Below are 15,138 nucleotides of genomic sequence, written 5' to 3'. Positions count from 1 at the left end.
CAGATGACTGGATTGCAGGCAGGCCAGCACTTGGACTCATGCCACACTGTTGTGATGGAGGCAATATGCGGTTTAACCAGGGGTGGAAAGACACCAGTTACATTCACTCAAATTACTGCATTTAGTCGATTTTTGTGTACTTGTACTTTTTTGAGTAATTTTTAAAATCACAACTTTTACTTTTACTTAAGTATATTTTGGGGAAAGTTTTATACCTCACTACATTTTAAAACGCATAAAGTACTGAGTAAAAAAAAAAAAAAACACTAAAAGGGAAAATTAGAGGGCATACAGCCAGTGTTAATTTCCTCAACTAAAACTATGAATAAAGATGTTCGTTGACAGCCTTTCTTCCCATGACAAAAACTAGACTAAGACTAACAAAAATACATCTGTTACTGAAAAAAACTAAGTTTAGTTTTCGACATGATGACTAAAACTAGACCAAAATTTAATGTAGGTTTTGTGGAACATTCAAAATCTGTGATATTTCTCCACTGTGGGTAAATCTGTCAAAAAAACACTGCATGTGCATCTATTCTGTCTCTCAGCTGTAGAAAGCAGGGACCCCAGGTTTGGCAGAGTACATAGAAAGATACTACTATGACTTGGTACCAGATTTAGGCAAGAAAATAAATGCTTGACTAAAAGTAAAGACTAAAATGTGAGGACTTTTAATGGACAAAGTCTAGACTAGAACTTAGAGGATAGAAATGACCAAAGTGTGAATAAAACTAAAATGCATTTAATTTAAAGACTAAAACTAAGACTAAAATTAGAAATAGCTGCCAAAATTAACACTGGTGTAAGCTTTCTGTTCACAACAAGAAAATGGTCAGTAGTTTGATTTTCTACAGCGATAGAATGACTCCAGGTTTCATGCTGAATCACAGTTACATTTTACTTTTAGGTTTTGTCACTCCTCATAATAAATTACCTGGATGGAGAGCCCTATGCTTTTGTTGTTGCTGCACAGAAAGGAAAGATCATGTTTCAGTGTTCAAGCTCATTTGGTATCAAAAGTAGATACTTTGAGCTAGCTTTAAACTTACATTTTACTCTAACCAGGTACATTTATAGACCAGTACTTTAACAGGTACTTGAGTAAATTTTTGTCAAAATGACTTAACTTGAGTAGATTAGTCTGGTACTTTTCCAGTTCTGAGTTTAACGTTGTCTTGCTGAAATAGCCTTTCCTGTAGGAGCCTGTGTGCTCCATACGTTGCTCCAAAACCCCTTCCTACTTTTCAACATTGATAGTTTCTTTCCAGATGTGTAAGTTGCCCATGGTAAAAGTACAGTTACTTTGGTTAAAATGTACTTAAGGGGGATATATTTTACCTTTTAAGACAAGTTCAGTTGCTAAAAAAAACACTCAAGTATTGGATTTTTTTGCATGTCTAAAACACTATCTGTTTCATCCCTGCTCAGAATGAGCTGTTTCTGTGTCTGTTGCTTTAAATGTTAATGAGCTGTCTGACTCCGCCCCTGACCACGGCCCTCTCCAGAAATGGATATGGCTAAATGGATGTGGCTCTCCTGCTCTTCCTAGGATCAGGAAATGGAAGGCGGGACTTTTACCTCCAAGCGGGGCGGGCCACCCGAACCTAAGGGCGGGGCTAGATCCCCACATGACATGACGGGAAAACCTGAGAACATTTTGATTCAGCACACATTTTCTGAAAGGTGGAGAAAGAGAGGGGGGATGGAATGAATTTCTTTTGGTTCTTACGGGGATTGTGGATAGGTCAGGGGCACATATTTTTGTTCGAAAAGCCTGAAAAAGTGATTTTTGCATAATATGTCCCCTTTAAAGGTGCAGCATGCAATATTTAGCCCAGTAGCATTTATTAAAACAAACAAACTTGGTTAAATGAAACATGATGTCTATAGGTAGGTCTATCCTAATTAGTGTTTATCCACCTGAAAACATGTGCTTTTTTAAAATATTAACTCAGAATAAGCAATCTATTCATACATGGGGAGGGTCCCCTCCACAGGCGCCGCCATCTTGAATTTTTGCATTTTGTATATTTCTATGGTGCCACAGAAGCAACCAAATAACAGATACACTTGTTTTTGTTTTTGTTTTTTTAAATTCCACTGGTTGCCACAGTTTTCACCAGAGAAACATGCAAAATGCAAAAATTCAAGATGGCAGCACCCGTGGAGGGGACCCTCCCCATGTATGAGTAGATTGCTTATTCTGAGTTAATATTTTAAAAAACACTTTTTTTCAGGTGGATAAACACTAATTAGGATAGACCTACCTATAGACATCATGTTTCATTTAACCAAGTTTGTTTGTTTTACTAAATGATACTAGGCTAAATATTACACACTGCACCTTTAAGTAGAAGTAAAAGTACTGCTATATAGCTGTACTCAAACAAAAGTAAAAAGAAGTTCATATAAAGTTTACATAGAGTATTGAATACTGACTGACTACTTTTGATACTCAAGGGGTTTTAAAGGTGAAAATAATCTTTCTTTAATGTGCAGTATAGATAAGAGAATATGGATCTCCAACAAGGTTTTTTATTATAAGGTCTTAATTAACCTTGAGTTAAATATCAAAGGATGAAATCTGGTGTTTTTCTTTAATATTTGCTACAGACCATCATGTGTTGTAGAAATCAAACTTATAACCGTTTTCTTTCTGTTGACAGAAAGCTTAGACCTCCTTGTTTTGGCTTTAGTTTTTATTTTTGCTCAGTACTTCATGCTTTTAAAATGTAACTTAGTACATACTGCCCTTGAAATATGCTTAAGTAAAAGTAAAAGTAGTGATTTTTAAAAGTACTTAGAAAAGTACAAGTACACAAAAAAGTCATTCAATTACAGCAGCTTGAGTTATTATAATTAGATACTTTCCACTCCTGTCCATAGGCACTAAAGCAACCCCATACCATCAGAGATGCAGGCTTTAGAACTGAGCCGGGATAACAAGCTGGATGATCTGTCTCCTCTTTAGTCTGCTGAACATGGTGTCCATTGTTTCCAAAATGAATTCAAAATTTTGATTCATGTGACCACAGAACAGTTTTCCATTTCACATCAGTCGATTTTAAATGAGCCTCGGTCCAGAGCAGATGATGATAGATGTATCCCATTTCCAATATTCACAGCATGGCTTTATTAAACTAAATATTGGACTAAGAACAAATTGCATTTAGAGCTTTTTGAAACAGGACTTTGTATTTTGTTTTAAAAAATGCTCTTGATAGCATCCTATTCTGATCAGACACCTTCTAAGCTGGATGTTAATATTTAAATAAGAGGTAATTAAACACACTAATCAGAAGTTTCCCTAATGCTCCTCTCTCGTTTGTCTCAACCTCACGGTTTTATTTAGTGCCATCGTTTGCAGCCTTCACCCTTCCTACCTTTCCACCCGGTTTGTTTGTGTTTTGCCTCCTCCCAGGCTTTGCTCTGCCTTCCAACACTGCGTTCAGGTATAAACCAAACACTGTGCTATCTGCAGCGGCTGAAATTGATGTGACATGTTTCAAATTTTCTCCAGTCCTTTAATACTGCATCTTCCCTCCCCATCCCCGCCCTCTCTCTTTCCAATATCCCGCTCTCATACTCCTTCTCACTCTCTTTCAGGGAGGTGAGCATTTCTAAAGCTAGCAAAGTGATTCCATTCTGCAGGCTAGTTATTAAATTTGTTTGCAAATCTCTGCTTCTCTCACCACCCACTGCCCTTCCCTCAACCTCCTCCTCCTCTCATCCATCCCTTCACCCCTCCTTACACTTAGCCCTCTGCAACAGACCTGTCATCGACATTCAGAACCATAAATACAACAATTTCAATGAGAAAGCAGAGACGGGCCAATGGAGGAAGAGAATTATGAACCATAACCTTGAAAAGAAAACAAAATAACAGATTATATATTTGAAAACAGGCCATCTGCTGCAGTCTAAAACATGAAACTCTGTACAATGACAGCTGAGGTGGTGTTGCATTGTACCGAAAAACATCAAATAAGATAATGATAGAGTGGAAACACATCAGAATGAACCCTCAGGAATCTTGGGTATAATTGGCCGTTTTTGACTTCTTTTGATTTTACCTTTATATTTAATCTTAAAAACTGTTTACCATGCCATGCTTGGTGTCTTTTATTTTTCAACACAACCTAAATTTTGTCATTTTGCAGTGACTTTTTCATTTTGACACACTGTATTGACACATTGGACCTAAAACCACACTACAAACTAAAATTTGAGTAAGAAAAAAGTTGATATTTTTATTCAGAAAACCACAGACATGTTTAAAACTGAACTGATTTTATAACTTAGAATGCAAATATAAAGTGTAAATTTCAAAAAACTATGTGCAAATTTAGCAAAAAACAAAGTTATACACAACTATTTACATGAAAAAGCAGGCTATGCCTCAGGCGTTTTTGTACAACTATTTACCAAACCAAACACAGATGCCAAAGAACTTATCTGTGCCACTCAAAAAAACAAAAACAGTTCCTGTCCACCACAAGACAGAGGAGCACATCGCAGGCCTGACACTTCCAGGGTGTGTCACTCCTTTTATCCACCAGGAGGCAGCGGGCACTCTTGCGCCTGCCTTTGGTGGCTTTTTGTCCAGCATCTGTGGCTGTGCTGATGGGCACAGGAAGGTGGTCAGCTCACTTGCTCTGGGGAGCACCTGTTCTGTCTAAGTCACACAACCCACACACCAGCTCCACCATGAAATTTTTGTGTGTCATGGGCTGCACATTCTCGGCACAGCTCATGTCACGGTGCAGTATGAAAGCATTTGTCATGGCAATGTCCAGGAAGTGCAGCAACAGGGTCTTGTACCAGCGGGCAGTTTTTCGGTGAGTGGAGTAAAATTAGATGAGCTGGTCTGACAGGTCTACTCCACCCATATTCCTGTTGTAGGCAATGACAGGTGTGGGACAGGGAATGTCTCTCACAGTCCAATGCCCATCTTCATCTTTTATCCTCCTCTGCACCGTCTCGCCTGAAAATGCAGGATGGATGGTGGAGCACACAGACACCTCCAGTGTGTCCATCCATTTTACAAACACAAGTGGCCCTCTCTGATCCATCTCACAGATCCTCTTTTACTTTTTTTAGTGAGAGCATTTGCCCTCCCTCTGGGGCATCCTTTCCTGCTCTCTCTGTAGGTGCCACATGCTCCAAACTTTCTTTTGGCCAAGTCAATGAACAGTTTGGGACTGATGTAAAAATTGTCCATGTAGATGTGGTACCCAGTGCCGAGATAGGATGGCTGAATTAGGTTCATGACCAAATCATGACACAGCCCATGCTTACTTTGAGTTGCAGTCTTGCCAGTGTATATTTGGAAGTCAAAGGTGTAGCCATCGCATGACTCAGCCAATACAAATAATTTTATCCCACATTTAGTTGGCTTGTCTTTCACGTATTGGGTCATGCCAGTCTTAGCCTTAGTTGCCACCATTCTTTCATCGACTGCCAGCTCCTTGCCTGGGTGGTAATATGTCTGGCAGGCACTGAGGAGGTCATCATAAAGGGGCCTGACTCAAAACAGCTTGTCATGGTCTGGTGTTTCCTTCTTACTGTAATTTTGAACATCCTCTTCGGGGTCACTGGGGTGGATGTTCCAAAGTATGGTTCTGAACCTGTCTCTTGTCATCACTTTGGCTGGAAGGGGCACAGACAAAATGTGGCTCTGTCGCCAGTAGTCTTGGAGACTTGAGAGTGACACCACTGACGTGTAGATCGAGATACCAAAAAACTTGTAAAGATCATCAACCTCTATGTCATTCCACTTATATTTTTTGCCCAATTCTTTGTTTTTTGCAGCATTTTTGTTGGTGTTTCTGCACATTGTTTTGACTGTGTCAGTGGCAAAAAACAAAAGAAAAAGGTCTTTTGGACTGTGAGGGGAAAATGTGTCTAGCTGGACCCCTGGTGTTCTGCGAGGCTGGAACCTGCTAACTGGAGGAGCAGTGTCAGCATCCCCCTCTGTGCTGCAGGCTCTGCCGCCTCAGCCAGCGGAGATCTGGACCTGGTGGGCGTGACGTGCCGTCCCTTCCTCTGTGCAGACCTTCGAGTCGCACTCTGTGTACACATCGGAGGCTCCTCTACCTCTCTCACCTCTTCCAAAAGAAAACAGGGATCCTCAACTTCATCATCAAAGTCCTCACTGTCTCTCTCTGACTCTGGCTCGGACTCTGGCTCAAACTCCGCCTCTGCCTCCGCTGCTAGCTCAGCTTCCTCCTGCTCAAAGAAGAGCTGTACCGCCTGCTCCACATTCAAAAGCCGTCTCATTGTTTTGAAACAAAACAAATAAAACGACAAAAGAATAAACTAAACACACTACACTACACTTCAAACTACACTTCACTCAACACTACACTATATACACACTCAAAACACGCTATTTTCAAAGATCCCTCAACTTCTCTCTCTTTTGCCGGCTGTCACTACTATGACGCTCATTTACATTTCCCTTAGAAACAGAGACAAGATCGACAGTGATTGGTTGATTTTCCATCAATAGGAGAGTGACTTTCATGTTTTGTTTGCCTGCAAGCACTTTGGCAACTGGCACTTCAACCGTTTTTACCGTGTCAACCTCGTCAACCTGCAACAAACATGTATAAAACACACCAACAATACTCCGCAAAAAACACGAGAAAATGATTTACCATAACTCTGGTTTTATTTGGCCTATCATCACAATTTAAAAACTGCTATATAGCTTGAAGCCCGCACTTTCGACACCAGTTGAAACGGAGCCTCAGCGACGCTGGTTCTCTCTGCTAGCCGGTTTAAATCAGTCACGTGATTTGTGACGCGGCGGTGTGTCCGTGGACTCCAAAACGTTAAAAAGGTCTACTGATGCAGCAAAAGGGGGATATTCTAATACCAAACATTGTGTGGTGCTGTCCAAGATTTGGCTCCACATGTGTGAGCTCAGTTGGGAGAGCATTGGGCCTAATGGTCTAATGCAGCGGTCCCCATCCTAAGGTCCGGACCCCCACTGGGGGGCGTCAAAGATCTCAGGGGGAGTGCGAGACCCTGTCTGCTATGACACTGTCAAAATTAGAGACATTTTTCTAAAATTGTGATTTGAAACGGTGGCAGATGGTGTATTAGGGCCACTGTAAAAGATTTTAAAAACAAAGAGAATTCATTAATTATTTAGCACAATGGTCATTTTTTTTTTTTTTGACTGGGGGTCAGAATTTTTGGGATTATAAAGGCATATATTTATATGAAAACAAAGTCAAAATTTCAGAGATGGAACAGTTGGAAATTTACAATAAAAAACATGAAATTTTAGAGTTTAGAAGTCTTACATTTTTATATTAGAAACTCACAACTTTCAAGTTTCTAAAGTAAAACATTAATAGCTGTGAAATTTTATGTATACACATATATGTGTGTGTATATATATATATATATATATATATATATATATATATATATATATATATATATGAAGAGTTCATTTGGAAAAACAGATACCTCAGTTTTTATAAATTTTCATAAAATGCATTTTTCCATTATTTACTCCAGGTTATATCAATCAGACTAAAGTTGGGTGGCTTTGACTTAGCAGAAATAATATAACAAAACAGAGGTATCTTAAAAATGATTAACTTTATTAAAAATAGATTTTTTTCATCCAAAGTTTGTTTTGTTGACAAAAGCAGATAATTCCAACGCTTGTTTTTTTGCAAAAACCCATAACTCCACAGTTCATGTTTTACTATTCAATAAGGCCATATAATGGCTCTGTGTGTCCTCTAAAAGCAATAGTTATTTCATTTTATCATAAAACAAGCAGGTGAAGTGTTTGAAACAGTAGGTAAAGTTCATACTGACTGCAGATAAACTGGTATGAGAATCACAAGAAAAACAACAGCAAACTGCACGAAGCTGTAAAAACAAAGCTATTCAGTAGTACTCCATTTTCAGTAGTACTCAGTATTAACAGTATTGGTGTTGCACAGTATTGGTACTCATCATGAAAACAAACAAACAGATGAGTTCTAAAGTGGCAACTTACTGTAAACTTTAAAAGTGCAAGACAATGAACTGCAAACAGACAACAGAAAAATAACCCAAAAGTCAGGTAACAGGAACTGCTATAAAAACATTCCTTTTTGGCAGTGTCCCACATTCAATAGTCAGTGTTACTTAGTATTCACAGCATTCAGTGTTACTCATCATAAAACAAGCCAAAAGGTTTAAATTGCAAAGTTATTTTGTAGTGTATTCCACATTCAGCAGTCAGTGCTTAGTATTACACATTGTAGTGCTATTTTGTGTTCAGTATTACACATTCATCAGTGTTATTTTGTGTTTAGTATTACACATTCATCAGTGTTATTTTGTGTTCAGTATTACACATTCATCAGTGTTATTTTGTGTTCAGTATTACACATTCATCAGTGTTATTTTGTGTTCAGTATTACACATTCATCAGTGTTATTTTGTGTTTAGTATTACACATTCATCAGTGTTATTTTGTGTTTAGTATTACACATTCATCAGTGTTATTTTGTGTTTAGTATTACACATTCATCAGTGTTATTTTGTGTTTAGTATTACACATTCATCAGTGTTATTTTGTGTTTAGTATTACACATTCATCAGTGTTATTTTGTGTTCAGTATTACACATTCATCAGTGTTATTTTGTGTTCAGTATTACACATTCATCAGTATTATTTTGTGTTTAGTATTACACATTCATCAGTGCTATTTTGTGTTTAGTATTACACATTCATCAGTGCTATTTTTTGTTTAGTATTACACATTCATCAGTGCTATTTTGTGTTTAGTATTACACATTCATCAGTGTTATTTTGTGTTCAGTATTACACATTCATCAGTGCTATTTTGTGTTCAGTATTACACATTCATCAGTGCTATTTTGTGTTCAGTATTACACATTCATCAGTGCTATTTTGTGTTTAGTATTACACATTCATCAGTGCTTTGTGCTCACTTTAACTCAGTAGTCAATGCTTCTCTATGTGTTCAGTTTGACTCAGTACTGTACACTATTAAGTACTGCACAGTGTTCAAATTTAGTATTCTTAAGCCTTCAGCCTTACCCTGCATTTCTCTGTTCAGTATTCCACCAACAGCGGAAAAAAAGGCACTCAACTCTCAACAGAGTTTTAAAAGTTCATCTTCAGCTTGTTAGCTTATTCCCCCTCATCACTGCTTTCCTCCAAGTCCTGTCTGCCAACATCACGCCCGACCTCAGCCAAAGCTTCCTCATAGAACGTGCGGACAGTTTCACCAACCCCAAGTTCACCTAGCAGGCATAGGACATCATATTTCTTTGCCTCCTTTACACAGTTCATCTTTGGAATGAGGGTTGGTTTGAAAGTTTCCCACTTCTTCCCACGCTTCATAAGAGCATGGTGACAGGAGTCACCACCGTACAGCTGCTTAAAGCCCACCCTATCCTTGTTTATTTCCAATACCTTTGCATCACTGATTTTAAATGATCGAGAGGAGGAACAGTGTTTAGCTGCTGCAGCTTTAAAGTCAAAGTAATGCCAGTTTTCTCCATACACATGGACGCTCCCATGTCTGTGCATAATATCCAGGTACTCGGATGGTAGCAGTATTGTGTCCTTTTTTTTGATTTCTTGCTCCAAACTACCGAAGACACGATCGGGGGCATGAAACTATGGCCACGGACTGGAAAGGTGTACTCCATTCTTAGTTCTTTGAATTTACTCTTTCTCAGGGCAAAAAGCATAGCTAATACACTCACGTTCTTGTTTTGCCCATAACAAGAATCTGAGAAAAGCCTCAGGTCTTTATGCTTGCAAAGTTCATTGTGAGCAACGGTACCTAAATAATGCTGCAAAGCAGATGCTACCATGTTGCTGTCTTTCTTGTTCTCATTCTCTAACCACATATAGAGATGAATGTCCTCTTTTCTCTGATTCTGACCACGGCCGCGATGGCGAACAACACCAAATACATATTGGTACAGCTGTCTTGAATAATACGTCTGACCAATGGGTGACTTTGGTAGCACCATATTCTGCATCATATCAAATGAGATTGTGAAAGATTCACCCACAGCATTTAGAAGATCATAGAATCTACGTCCTCTTCGCCTATGTAATATGAATAGTGCAGATTCTTTGTGTTTTTCTCTATCTGAAAGTTCTGGGTCTTTCAATTTTAAGTGGTACTTAATGCAGGTGCTGCATACATCTTTTGATGGGTGTCCAAAACCCAGGTTAAAGTCATACATGAATACACTATAATATAATGCATACGAGATCTGCTCTTCATTCTGACGGCAGAAGAGTTCATGCATCTTTTTTACATTCAGATCAACAGGGAGATACTTTCTGCCAGATGCACCACGGCGAGCATAATGGCTGGCTCTACAGGTGAATGTCCTTATGTGATCTCTCACGATTTCTCTCTTAGCTGCTCTTTCCTCTGTATTCCGAGCACCACCATGACGTTCTGGCATTGGCACCCCTTTCTGCATCTAGTACTTAGCAATACTGCTGAGGTGATCTTTCTTGACACCTAAAATTACAGAATAAAATCTATCAACACACTGCCTTGCCTTCTCTCACAGAGTACACCGCGTTCCACATTATTATGCAAACGACGTTTTTCTCTGATTTTCTAAATATCAATGCAAATGACAGTCATAATATTTTTCAAGTCATCAACAGTTAGAGTATAATTCAAATGTTTTTGAACAAACTTCATAATGATAACTATTATTTTTGCACTTTTCCACATGTTCCACATTATTCAGCAGGCCACAGGTTTCAGCAATATGGGAAAGAAAAAGGATCTCTCTGCTGCTGAAAAGTGTCAAATAGTGTAATACCTTGGACAAGGAATGAAAACATTCAACATTTCAGGAAAAAGTAAGCATGGTCATCGTACTGTGAAGAAATTTGTGGCTGATTCAGAGCACAGACAGGTTTGTGCAGATTAAGGCATAATGAGGAAGGTTTCTGACAGACAAATACATCAGATTAAGAGAGCAGATGCTAAAATGCCATTACAAAGCAGCAAACAAGTATTTGAAGCTGCTGGTGTCTCTGGAGTCCCACCAACCTCAAGGTGTACGATCCTCCAGAGGCTTGCAGTCATGTATAAACCTACTATTCAGCCACCCCTAACCAATGCTCACAAGCAGAAATGGCTGCAGTGGGCCCAGAAATACATGAAGACTCATTTTCAAACAGTCTTGTTGACTGGTGAGTGCCGTGCAATCCTGGATGGTCCAGATGGAGGAGTAGTGGATGGTTGGTGGATGGCCACCATGTCCCAATGAGGCCGGGACGTCAACAAGGAGGGGGCGGAGTCATGTTTGGGCTGGAATCATGAGGAGAGAGCTGATAGGCCCCTTTAGGGTCCCTGAAGGTGTGAAAATGACCTCAGCAAAGTATATAGAGTTTCTGACTGACCACTTTCTTCCATGGTACAAAAAAAGAACCGTGCCTTCTGTAGCAAAATTTTCTTCATGCATGACAATGCACCATCTCATGCTGCAAAGAATCCCTCTGTGTCATTGGCTGCTATGGGCATAAAAGGAGAGAAACTCATGGTGTGGCCCCCATCCTCCCCTGACCTCAACCCTACTGAGAACCTTTGGAGCATCCTCAAGCTAAAGATCTATGAGGGTGGGAGGCAGTTCACATCAGAACAGCAGCTCTGGGTTGATATTCTGACATCCAAAAAAAAGACAAAGAAATTCTAGCAGAAACTCTCCAAAAACTCACAAGTTCAATGGATGCAAGAACAGTGAAGGTGATATCAAAGAAGGGCTCCTATGTTAACATGGAACTTGTCCTGTTAAGATGTTTTTGATTGAAATAGCTTTGATTTCAGTAAATATGACCCCCAATGCTGCAATTTCTACAAATGACCATTTTCAGTTCTTTACAATCTATAAAATGTTTTAAAAAGCTGTTGTGCTTAATAATGTGGAACAGTGCATTTTGAGATTTTTATTTTTTAAAAAATAATTTTTGTCATTATGATGTTTATTCAAAAACATTTGAATTATGCTCTAATGGCTGATGACTTGAAAAATATTCTGACTGTCATTTGCATTAATATTTAGGAAAATCAGAGAAAAATATCATTTGCATAATAATGTGGAACGCGGTGTAATCAATAAAAAACTTATTTTCAAAACAAGTAATCAGCAAGTTAATCAGCTTTTTTATTGTCTCATACAAGCTTTACATTATATTATGATATAAAAAGTCATACTCTTTGGATAGTAAGTCGTGATAAAAACATTTAATTTTATCTCATAAATCCCACTTTTTACACCATAATCATGACTTATACTCTCATAATTATGAATTTATATCTCATAATATTACAAGCTTTCATATACTTCAAAAATTATAATTATGGCTTTTCATCTTATGGCTGGTATACTTTATTTCCTAATTATGACTTTACAAGGGATTTTTTTTTTTTTTTTAATCAGGAGTTAGTTTTTTTCTTCATTTTTTTTTTTCTCTAACTGGCAAGAAAGGACTTCCATAAGATACAGGAAAGGCAGCTTGGTTAACGTAAAACAAAGACGCTACACCCCTACTACAAATGCCAAAACAAAAATAGGATTCAAGTGAAATATTACTATATTGTTATTACGTTAGGTGACATCTTATTAGCTGTATGTATGCATAAAGCTTTCATAAACCAAGAAAGCTGACATCCAGGAAAATGCAGACATTGCTGCAGACTATCAGAAAACTATCATAAACATAGTCATAATCATTATGTGAAATGAATACTCACAAAACACGCTCATAAATGACGCTTTGCAGATCAGGATTCTCCTGTGTGTCTCCGTCAAGATGCAGTACTTGACACTCAGTTCCCTCGCCTTTTGCCGTGCTGGATTATCCACTTTAGATCTCCTACGTTTCACTGGTGTGACGTCCATGTAAGACAGCAGCGTGGCGTCTTGTTTTACTTTATCTGTCGAAGTATATAGGACTCAGTTTATGAAAGATAGTTCATCTTCAGACAATGTAGTAGCCTGACATCCATTAGCTATATTGTGTGTACAGGCTATAGAAGGCACTCCTCCACTATGTCGTGCTTTTTTCGCCATGTTTCGAGCATATTCATCTTGATTTCTCTTCTTTTTGCGACCAGGTGTCGATAAAACAACAGCCTCCTCTGTTTCATCAAAGTTATCCATGTTTTTATCATTGAAATCCAGCAGTAGTTACCTCAAAAAACTCTCCATTCAGCTTCCAGGTACTTCAGACGCTGGTGCTTCTTGTCACATGGTCTAAATCCGCTGCCCTGATTTGCTCTGTGGACTTACCGGCTGCTGCCAAAAAAGAACAGCGGTGCTTAGCGGCTTCTGCCACAAAACATAAACTTTGACCCAGTTTCCCACAGGCTTTATCAAATTTTGCACCAAAACGGATTTTAGATCAGAAGACAGCTCAGTTGAAAGTGTTAATTTTAACTCTCAGCTCATTTTTTTACAAGAATGGCGTTTAACTGTTTTTGCAAATGAACTCTTCATATATATATATATATTAGGGGTGCAATGGTTTTTGTATTTTTCCCGTAACGTCATGGGACAGCCGTCACGGTTCGGTGCACGCAGTAATAGTATGAATACGTCTGAGAGAGTTTTCAAAAAAAGTCGAGCTCTCACTTCAATCCAGGTGACAGCAATGAGCCTAAAAGCTGCCAGCAACCGCCAGTACAGAAGAAGGAGCAGTTACAAAAACAAACGAAGAGGAGTGATGGCACGTGTGGAGTTAGAACAGCCGCCGGCCTCATGTAAATCTCACGTATAGCAATGGTGCTCTGGCTCTGTGAATCATATTAACTTTAGCTTCGATTATAAACCTCGGAGGAGTGAGAGAGGGACTCTGCAGCTGTCAAAGGTAGAGTTATCTTTAGATTTCACATGGTTTTAACCTCTTTATCCTCCAAGATGGGCTGTGAAAAGTTCTTTCAAACTTTGTAGTAGGTCCCGTTGGTTCAAAAAGTAGTCCAGTGTTGAAGTACGTGTTGAAATCAGCAAAAAAAGTAAAAAAATTAAAAAAAATTAAAAAAAGGCTAACAGGCTAACTTGTGGTTGTGTGATGATGCATTCAAGTTAGCTGGGAAATTTTAGTGTTTAAAGAATGGGTATAAATGTGTCAATATCAATGAATATAACCTAGTTACTAAAAAATTTATTTATTTATTAATATTTTTAGTCATTGAAGAACTTTTGGAGGGAGGTTGCAGCATCATTTATAATTTAAATCGAATTTATTCAGCCTATTTATTTTAATACAACTTAATTAAAGAATTAAAATTAAATTTTATTCATCGACTTCAATCACCATACCAAAAATGTACCAAACCGTGACTTCAAAACCGAGGTACATACCAAACCGACATTTTTCTGTACCCTTACACCCCTAATATATATATATATATATTTCTATTGTCTCCATCGAAAGAAACACATTTCAAACATCAAAAACACAAGGGTGTATACCCAATCCATTCCTGTCTTTTTGTGCCAAATCTCAGTTGGGAGAGCGTTAGACTGAAGATCTAAAGGTCCCAGGTTCAATTCCGGGTGTCAGCAGAAACGGAGGAACTGTCCTTCCAAACCCTTGTGCGGGAAAGTTCAAGCTTTAGCTCCAGCGGTACAAGAATATGGATATGTGAATATGCTTTTCCCCAATCCGTTCCTGTCCTTTTGTGCCAAATCTCATTTGGGAGAGCATTAAGGCCCAAACATACTGGGGCAGAACATACACGGACCGCACTCCGTGGACTCAAAGCGGACGGCCGCAAGGCCCATGCGGATGTAAAGCTCAATTTTTACAACCGTGCGGACTCCGCTCCATGTTCTGGTGTCACACAAAACACTGTTTGGCATGTGTTTTCACATTGACCCGCAATAAATGTAACACCAACCTGCAATTTCTTCCTCTGTGCAGCATTGATGGGTGAGCATTGGACTCCCAGAGTGGAGACAGAGTGGGGCTAAGCACCTAGATCATCAAAGATTTTACTGGTCATTAAGAAGTATTGAGAATGTTTTTCCACATCAATACTTTGCATGTCCTTCACCAACATGGCATATTCCCTTTCCTTGTCTTTTGTGACATTTAATGGCCAT

Source organism: Cheilinus undulatus, linkage group 2 (assembly GCF_018320785.1).
Source record: "Cheilinus undulatus linkage group 2, ASM1832078v1, whole genome shotgun sequence".
NCBI classification, from domain to species: domain Eukaryota; kingdom Metazoa; phylum Chordata; class Actinopteri; order Labriformes; family Labridae; genus Cheilinus; species Cheilinus undulatus.
The sequence above is the reverse complement of the archived record's forward strand: the minus strand, read 5'-3'. Positions refer to the sequence as shown.